Below are 10085 nucleotides of genomic sequence, written 5' to 3'. Positions count from 1 at the left end.
ACTTCACCTAAAGGCATGGGATGCATGGAAAAACTACTCTGGATGAATAAAAAGCCATTTCCCTCTGGTAAGCTTCAGATGTACTTAGTGTTGCTAATCCACCTTGAACATGATTAGGTGAACCACAAAACCGTGAAGCAACTTGTAAACCAATGTTAGCTCCATTAAGTTCCCAATCTCCATCACGATTTCGCTTCATCCCTATTCTCAAAACATTATGATTCTCTGATATATGATCCTCCTGTTTCACCAGCTTTAAAATTTGAGGTTCATTTTGGGCATCTCCTTCAGTGATAGGCGAGGACCCATCTGTGCCATTTTATCAATGACTAATAAATTTTCTGTGGTAGCACCTGGACGTTGGACCAAAATACAATCTGACATTCCTCGTAAGACAGGCTTGGGGCATATTACATTTTGGCATCTCGCTTGAAGTGAATCTAAGACAATGATTGTACATTTGTGGCGGCAGACCTTAACTCTTCTCTTATACTGAATTTCGGGATGAAATCCACCACCGCATCAGCATAGAGAGGCGCAAGCAAGGCATTATAAAGGCCATGCACATGTGATGTAATGGCAGGCAATGCAAAAAAATTATCAGCGGGAGTATACTCCCATGTTCCTGTTAAGATTTGGACCTATGCGGCTATGCTACGATGTGTGTGCACAACACCTTATGGTTTACCTGTCGTACCACTTGTGTACACAATCAATGCCGGTTTATCACCTCTTCAGACAGAATGCCTGAAGAATCATGCTTGACATCCCTTGAATGAAACACCTCAGATGCTCTGAAATCCATCGGAAGCTTTGGAACAAAAGGAATGAGACAAAAGCGTGCAGAAAATCTTTTTGCAATGCCCTTCCAAATTCCTTAATAGTCCTCAGTACCCATTACAAAAGAAACATCCGCATCATTCATCACATAGAGAATCTCTGCTTCTGGGTGTCTAAGAGCCAAGGGAACAACGACAGCACCACTAATCCATGTTGCCCAAATGCCAGCCACGAACTCTGCTGAGGGCTTTGACATAATACCTATCCAAGCCCCATTAAGACTGGTAATATCATTCATTTCTCTCATCAGCTGGGATATGTTTCCATTTGTAGTCTGCTTAGAACCCATGGAAGGATAGGCAGTGATTTGAGACTTCACACCTCCAACAGACTCGTCAACACTAGACTTAAGCAAATTGTCTTCTAGTAATGTGTTTGAAAGTTTCCAAGTCGAAGCAAGCAATTGTCCATAACTGTGATTCCCCTCAGCGGTTGCCACTGCCATTTTACTCTATGCTTTTATCTTATTAAAGGTTCTATTTTAACCCAAGAACCAACTGATAAACTCAAAGGAATCTATATCTCATCATCATCCTTGGTGTTGTATATAACCATCAAACTCCTACAACAACTGAGCGTGTTGTATATTTGGCATTTCTGGCATTTGGATGCAAAACTATGTTTTGTTTGATTTTGCTTTGTCTATGATTGCTGATGATATTCTGAATTGTACTTGTGCAGGGATAGGAGCTTGAAGTCGCCGCCATTTGAAGAGATGGAGAATAAATTACATATTCTAAAACAACACATTTAATGATTTCTTCTTCAAAACAGGGTTTTGAAGAAGAATCAATCTCACATTTGACTTGACAAGACGGAGTCTAACATCGGCTCCACTTGGGATGGCAGTTGCCGCTTCGTGGAGGTGCCAAGAACCGCAGAACTTTGGGAGAGCAGACAGTGCCTCCACCCATTGGGCAATGGAGTCATCGTCGACACAACTCTTGATACATTTTCAAACTGAAACTGAACTCAAACTGATTTGGTCTCAAGATTGAAATGACTGAAAAAACTAGCTTAACTAACTTCAAACTAAACTGGAATAAGATGCTGCCCTTTGGCCGTTTATTTATTTACAAAATCTACCCTAATCTGCTGTACAAACAATAGATCAGGTAATACTGAAATGCCAAATTAACCATTCAAGTAAACCTGAGAATGATGTCGCCGCTTGAGAATGCTTCCACCAGGACACAGATGTAATTGCTGGCAGCCCTTCATGCACGTAATGAGCCTGGTCACGTACAAGACAGTTTGATCTATCAATCAAAGTGAAAAATGTGTCCATGTATGTTGCCATTGGATCGCAGAAACCGGACTCTGTTGGCTGCCCCAACTCTGCAATACATACTTCCAGCTGCACACTGTCAATGTAAATATCTATAGGCAAGTCTGTTATTTCTTGTTTCGATGGAGGAAGAATTTCCAAGAACTTTTTAGGGTCTTGGAAATCATATGGCTGGATTTTCTCATCTAAACATTGAATCTCCTTTTCGATTCTTTCAACAATTAACTCACAAAATTTAGTTTTGAAGAACTTTGAAGATTTCAACCATTGAAACAAGGCACTGAAAAAATCTTCATCAAATTCAGTATCTGCTAACTCCTTTCTTATTTCTTCTACAGCTTCACACAGGGCAGGGTTTGCCACATACTCTACCATTGCATGAATGGATCAGCAAGTGTTGGAGTTGCCAGGTGAATGGTTCAGCCTGCATATGTATCTGATTGCTGTCCACCATCAGCATCAGATCTGCAATTTGATTTCATGTACTGGGACAAGACAATCAACAAGTCGAATGTTCTCCCCAGTATGGTCGCCAATATGTTAGCGCTTGAATCTGGCCTCAGGCTGAAGAAGGCGAAACTCAAGGTAACATCAAACCACTTAGCCTCGTAGCTAGCCCTACGAGGATAAGAGAGGGCTCCCTCTGGTCTATCTCAGCAAAAAGTTTTCTAAAAGGGGCTAAGATGACTTTAAAAGAAACTGATTTTAGGCTAGTAAATTGATAAAAAGGGTTTTTAATAAAATGATGGGGTTTTTCTGGGCTGCATGGGCAAAGTAACAGCTTGAACAGAGAAATGTAATCAAAAACACAGATTATCCCCTGAGGCAAGGTAGGCAAGAAAGTTTAACATCAAATTGAGATTAAATTGGTGATGGCAAGACTGCTGAGGAGCTGACAAGGGCATAGAAGATGAATCCTTGTCAAACAGAAGAAAACATTAAATATGAACAAACTTAAAGGTAGAGCATATAAATTATGAATTCTACCTTAACACTTCATTTGTTCAAATGGAAACGATCATGAAATGACATGAACACATAACAGGCTACATATGAAACAAAAGAGGACACAAATGTTAAATCTCATACAACAGGAATCTCAGGGGTCAGAGCTGCATGTTTCAATTAAAATCTCTGTCAAATTCTGTACAATAGAAGCTCTCTGTTTCTCCACCAGCTCTCAGAACTCTCTCCCTCAATGATTTGTTTTTTTAATACATAAATAAACTCTGTTGTTTGAAAACAAATCTATCCAAAAATGAGGAACTGTTTCTAAAATAAATAAAAAAATAGAAAAACCATTTTTTCTGTTCTAAACACAGAATGTTTTCCTTGAAATCTTCTGATGGCCAATGAAGAAATAACTGTTGGAGTGCAGATACCTTTGAATCATTAACTGAAATCTTGAAATAGGAGATCGGTTCCTATTTTTCCTGCTATGATGGATATCTTCGTTCTGTTTTAGGTGTATTTTGACTTGGCATTTCTCATTGATAAGAGGATGCATCACGAAAATCAGGCACTAAACAGGGTAGCCACTACAACAAACTGGACTCAAACGCAACACGTATAATTTTAAGATTGTGAATAACGAAACGAAATCCCACCACTCATTCTAAACACAGCATTTTCTAGGCCTTAATTCAACCAAAACTATGACATCTGGCACGGACCAACTTTCAATCAGTATGAAGTGATATGCTGAATGAGCCATTTCCGAGAAGAACTAACAAGGTAAGCTCCAGATTCGGCCCTTTATAAATTAAAAACAAGGTTAAAACCGCCTTTTCTTCTTCGTACTCGGCCTTATCATCAGCAGTTGGCGGTCTTACAAAACAATTTTGTTGTTGAAGGTAATAGAGAAGTCCGACATCACATTTGACCTCAAGTTGGAGTTTGTTATATGTTGGTCCATATTTCAGTGTCCGAGATCTGAATTTGCAGAGGTATCTGATGCATCTCCCTGTGTCCCAAACAACTGAAATGTTGCATTCTGTGAATGTACTGGCCAATGTGGTGGATTCAACTCAGCATCACCCGCCCCAAATAAATCAAAGTGAGCATTTGCGTTATATGGCGCTGAGCTCACTTCACCTAAAGGCATGGGATGCATGGAAAAACTACTATGGATGAATGAAAAGCCATTTCCCTCTGGTAAAGCTTCAGATGTACTTAGTGTTGCTAATCCACCTTGAACATGATTAGCTGAACCACAAAACCGTGAAGCAGCTTGTAAACCAATGTTAGCTCCATTACGTTCCCAATCTCCATCACGATTTCGCTTCATCCCTATTCTCAAAACATTATGATTCTCTGATATATGATCCTCCTGTTTCACCAGCTTTAAAATTCGAGGTTCATTTTGGGCATCTCCTTCGGTGATAGGCGAGGACCCATCTGTGCCATTTTATCAATGACTAATAAATTTTCTGTGGTAGCACCTGGACGTTGGACCAAAATACAATCTAACATTCCTCGTAAGACAAGCTTGGGGCATATTACATTTTGGCATCTCGCTTGAAGTGAATCTAAGACAATGATTGTACATTTGTGGCGGCAAACCTTAACTCTTCTCTTATACTGAATTTCGGGATGAAATCCACCACTGCATCAGCATAGAGAGGCGCAAGCAAGGCATTGTAAAGGCCATGCACATGTGATGTAATGGCAGGCAATGCAAAAACTTATCAGCGGGAGTATACTCCCATGTTTCTGTTAAGATTTGGACCTGTGCGGCTATGCTACGATGTGTGTGCACAACACCTTATGGTTTACCTGTCGTACCACTTGTGTACACAATCAATGCCGGTTTATCACCTCTTCAGACAGAATGCCTAAAGAATCATGCTTGACATCCCTTGAATGAAACACCTCAGATGCTCTGAAATCCATCGGAAGCTTTGGAACAAAAGGAATGAGACAAAAGCGTGCAGAACATCTTTTTGCAATGCCCTTCCAAATTCCTTAATAGTCCTGAGTACCCATTACAAAAGAAACATCCGCATCATTAATCACATAGAGAATCTCTGCTTCTGGGTGTCTAAGAGCCAAGGGAACAACGACAGCACCACTAATCCATGTTGCCCAAATGCCAGCCACGAACTCTGCTGAGGGCTTTGACATAATACCTATCCAAGCCCCATTAAGACTGGTAATATCATTCATTTCTCTCATCAGCTGGGATATGTTTCCATTTGTAGTCTGCTTAGAACCCATGGAAGGATAGGCAGTGATTTGAGACTTCACACCTCCAACAGACTCGTCAACACTAGACTTAATCAAATTGTCTTCTAGTAATGTGTTTGAAAGTTTCCAAGCCGAAGCAAGCAATTGTCCATAACTGTGATTCCCCTCAGCGGTTGCCACTGCCATTTTACTCTATGCTTTTATCTTATTAAAGGTTCTATTTTAACCCAAGAACCAACTGATAAACTCAAAGGAATCTATATCTCATCATCATCCTTGGTGTTGTATATAACCATCAAACTCCTACAACAACTGAGCGTGTTGTATATTTGGCATTTCTGGCATTTGGATGCAAAACTATGTTTTGTTTGATTTCGCTTTGTCTATGATTGCTGATGATATTCTGAATTGTGCTTGTGCAGGGATAGGAGCTTGAAGTCGCCGCCATTTGAAGAGATGGAGAATAAATTACATATTCTAAAACAACACATTTAATGATTTCTTCTTCAAAATAGGGTTTTGAAGAAGAATCAATCTCACATTTGACTTGACAAGACGGAGTCTAACAGAAGGGAAGAAGAGGAAGAAATGAAGGTGGAGATATGAAAAATTTACAACAAGGTAAACCAGCACATTGTTGTTTCTTGTTTGTGTCATGGGATTGTCGTCTCCCTTCAAGTTGTGGGTTGATAAATATCCAGTTGGATCTAGTTGTGCTAGGAGCCTTCTGTGGGTTGTAGCCTATAGAAAACATATGGGGGTTGGAGCTTCCTTGCATGTTGTTGCTAGCAGAAAAATTAAGGTAGCAGCCTCCTGTAGGTTGGAGCCTATAGAAAATTAGATGTAATAAGGGAGTAGGAGCTTGCCTTTGTATCACAACAACAAAAACATCGTGGTTTTCTCCCTTTATGGGTTTCCACTTATATCTGGTGTCCATATGTACTTGATTTTATGTGTTTATGTGATGTTATGGTTTACTTGTTATATGATGTTCACATATTAAATATGATGTTCATTATGTGTTAAGCTACTAATATAAAAGTTTAAAGGAAATATATTTGAAGTCCATGAATATACTAAACTAATTCACCCCCTCTCTCACTTTAGCTAAGTTTCCATCAAAGCTCTTTTATTTAAAAGAAAGATTGAGGATGACATAATTAATGGATTTATTAACCAACCTTCCATCGTAGGAAACCCAACATGTCAAATGGTAAAAGTTGTTCTTAAAAATGAAGCCGAAGGAGAACCACTGCAATATTTTAGAAGTGAGAATATACATATGACTATAACTCACAATAACATCCTTATTAAAATTGGACCTATCAAGAACTTGACTATTAATTCCAGTCTTGATGACGTTCAACGTGAAAAGATGATCCAATTTCTTTAAAAATATAAATAAGCATTTTCTTGGGAATACTCTGATATGAAGGGCATTGATCCACAATTGTGCACACACCATATCTATATTGAGAAAGATGTCCGATCCATTCACCAACCCTAAAGAATATTAAATCCACACCTTTGGGACATCGTGAAACAAGAGCTTCAAAATCTTCTTGATGTTAATTTTATATACCCTATTTATGATAGTCAGTGGGTTTCACCACTAGTGATATTGCCGAAAAAGAATGACAAATGGATAATTTGTGTATATTATAGAGAACTAAATAAATCTACATAGAAGGATCATTTTCCTCTTCCATTTGCAGACCAAGTCCTTGACACACTTGCTAGAAAGAAATATTTTTCTTTCCTGGATGGATTTAGTGGGTATAATCAAATCCAGGTTGCCCCTAAAGACCAAGATAAAACTAGGTTCACCTGCCCATGGGGAATGTTTGCATATGGATTCTTACTATTTGGGATGTGTAATGCACCAACCACTTTTCAAAGGGAAATTCTCAACATTTTTTCTGATTTAATTAATGAAGGGATTAAACTATATATGGACGATTTCACCTCTTACGGTAATGATTTTGACCAAGATTTACATATCTCAAAAATGTTCTTGCACGATGTATAACTACTAGGCTATTCTTTAGTAATGTAAAATGCCACATGATGATGACATAAGGTGTATTACTAGGACATTTTATCTTTGGTACAGGTATTCATGTAGACCCAGCTAAGATCGAGGTAATTCTTAAACTCCCTACTCGTCGTACACCAATAGAGTACGTAGTTTCCCTGGTTATGTTGGTTACTATCGTTATTTCACAACACATTTTTAAAAAATCGCAGCACCATTGTATGCATTAACTAGACATGTGGAATTTGAGTGGATTGATAAATGCAACATTGCTTTTGCAGATATGAAAAAGTTGGTTTCAACAACTCCTATGTTGTAGGGAGCAAATTGGAGTCTACCATTCCATATATCATCAAATTCATCAAATATGACGATAGGAGCAATTCTTAGATGATAAGAGTATAAGAAACCCTACACAATTTATTACATTAGTAAAAACTTCACACTTGCAAAGTTAAACTATATTGTGACAAAAAAAGAGTTTATGACTTTTTTTTATGCTATAAATAAAATTTGTCATTATATAACATGATATCCTATTTTTCTATACACTGATAATTATGTTATTCTCTATTTAGATAACAAACTCGTTACCAATGGTGGAGTATCTGACTACTTATTTATATTGCAAAGGTTTGACATTACTATAAAAGACTAGCCAGGAAAAGAGAACCTTGTCATAGATTTCTTGTCAAGAATCTCATATGTGGCTGATCCTCTACTAGTGGAAGACAAAAATTCTCGGATGAGAATCTGTGTGATATGACCATTAAGACGTCATGGTATGTTGATATTGAAAATTACCTGGCAGCTGAAAAAATTCCATCGCACTTGTCATCCCATGAAAATAAGCTTATCATCCAATGTAGCACATGATTTTCATGGATGGATGGTTACCACTTCCACTCAGGGGTTGATATTCAAATCCGCAAATGCATTACTGAAGACAAAATTTATAATATCCTCAAGGCTTTTCATAATGAACCATGTGGAGGTCATTTTCCTGATCAAAGGACTAGACATAAGGTACTACTGATGGGATATTTATAGCCCATGATATTTAAATACAAAAATAAATTTGTCCAGAGCTTTGACAGTTGTCAAAGAATTGGTCATCCCATTCAGGATGACGAAATGCCCCTTCAACCACATATTGTATTAGATCCATTTGAAAGATGGGCAATGGACTTCGTAGGTCCCTTTAATCCACCTTCAAATCAGAAGACATATATATTAGTATGTATAAACTATGTAACCAAATGGGTGGAAGCAGTAGCACTCTTAAGGGCCATGGAAGAGAAATTATTAATTTTCTATTCGAATTGTTCATTCGATATGGGTTTCCTTGGGAGATCGTAACTAATGAGGGGTCACAATTCACTACTCATAAAATTTCAGCCACATTGCAAAAATGCCATATCAAACACAAAGTTACCTCTCCTTACCACCCGCAAGCAAATTGGAAAGTGCAAAGCACAAACAAGGTCTTAGAGGCGATTTTAACTAAAACAATATCTATAAATCATCTAGACTATGCCGCCAAGATTCCTGAAGCCTTATGGGCCTATCACACAACTTGGTTCAACACAATTCGTTATTCACCTTATCAGCTCGTCTTTGGTAAGGAAACCTATATTTTCATTCAAATTTGAAGTTAAGACTCTTGAACTGCTAATGAAGTTAGATTGGATCTTACAGAAGCACAAAAACCTCACTTACAACAACTTAAAAAATTGGATGAAATGCGCCTCCTTTCCTTACAACGCAGAACCATAGTTCAACAACAAAGGGCTAAATGGCATGATTGGATGTGTTAGCACTCTTTAATTTCGAGGTTGAAAACAAAATCATTGAGGTAACATCAAAACTGCTTTTGGAGCTGGGATCTAGCCCTTCCAACTCTAGAGAGGGATCTGTCTTTATAATTTAGCTTTGTTATAATGGATATTAGGCTAGCTAATGGATTCAAAATGTGGATCTTGAATTGGTTTGGTGGGGAAGTAAGGGAGAGGGCCATTGGGCAATGGAGTCAAAGGTTTGGGGTGATCAACTTGTGGAAACAACAAATGGGAGTGAAACAGGGCAAGCTAGGTGCAATGCATGGATCTCTGAGAATACAATGGATTTAGGAGATACAAGGAGAGAGAAAGTCAGCAGAAACCTAGGATCAATTAAGAATTCCTCAATTTGGCATCAGTAGAAAACATGTAAATTGTAACACAACCAGAAATAAGGTGCTCAAATAGCAAATCTTAATCTTCACTTTCTGTTTTACAATTGAGGATTCAAAAATATAGAGAAATAAATATAGTGGATAAACACATAACAACAGGAGAAAAATTCACCATCTGGTATAGCTCTTGAATCCTAAACAACTAATCTTTTATTCCTTTGCAAACCATCACTTGAAACACAGTGAGAACCATTACAGAATGGGACTCTTCCCTTCTTATGAATTTTCCCCCTCTTATAATTAGAATTCTTACAATATATAGAAGAGATCCTCTCCTAGGATCAGGAGGTCGAATTCAACTACCTCAGCCAAAGATAGACACAAATCCCTGAAAATCTTGGACTAATTGCCACAAAAAACGGGACTAACTGCTGAAAACAGGGTAAACTCAGAGATTCGATTCTCCCAACTGAAGACACCTGTGTAAATTTTGGGAGAGGTTTTTGTTCCTCAACCCATTATAAACAAAAGCCTCTTTCAGTTTTTCTTAATTCATCTCCAGC

The sequence above is a fragment of the Pinus tabuliformis genome, chromosome 3_2 (genome assembly GCF_031772625.1).
Source record: "Pinus tabuliformis cultivar Carrire ecotype Pingquan chromosome 3_2, CPIR1, whole genome shotgun sequence".
Lineage (NCBI taxonomy): Eukaryota > Viridiplantae > Streptophyta > Pinopsida > Pinales > Pinaceae > Pinus > Pinus tabuliformis.
This window is presented reverse-complemented; position numbering follows the sequence as displayed.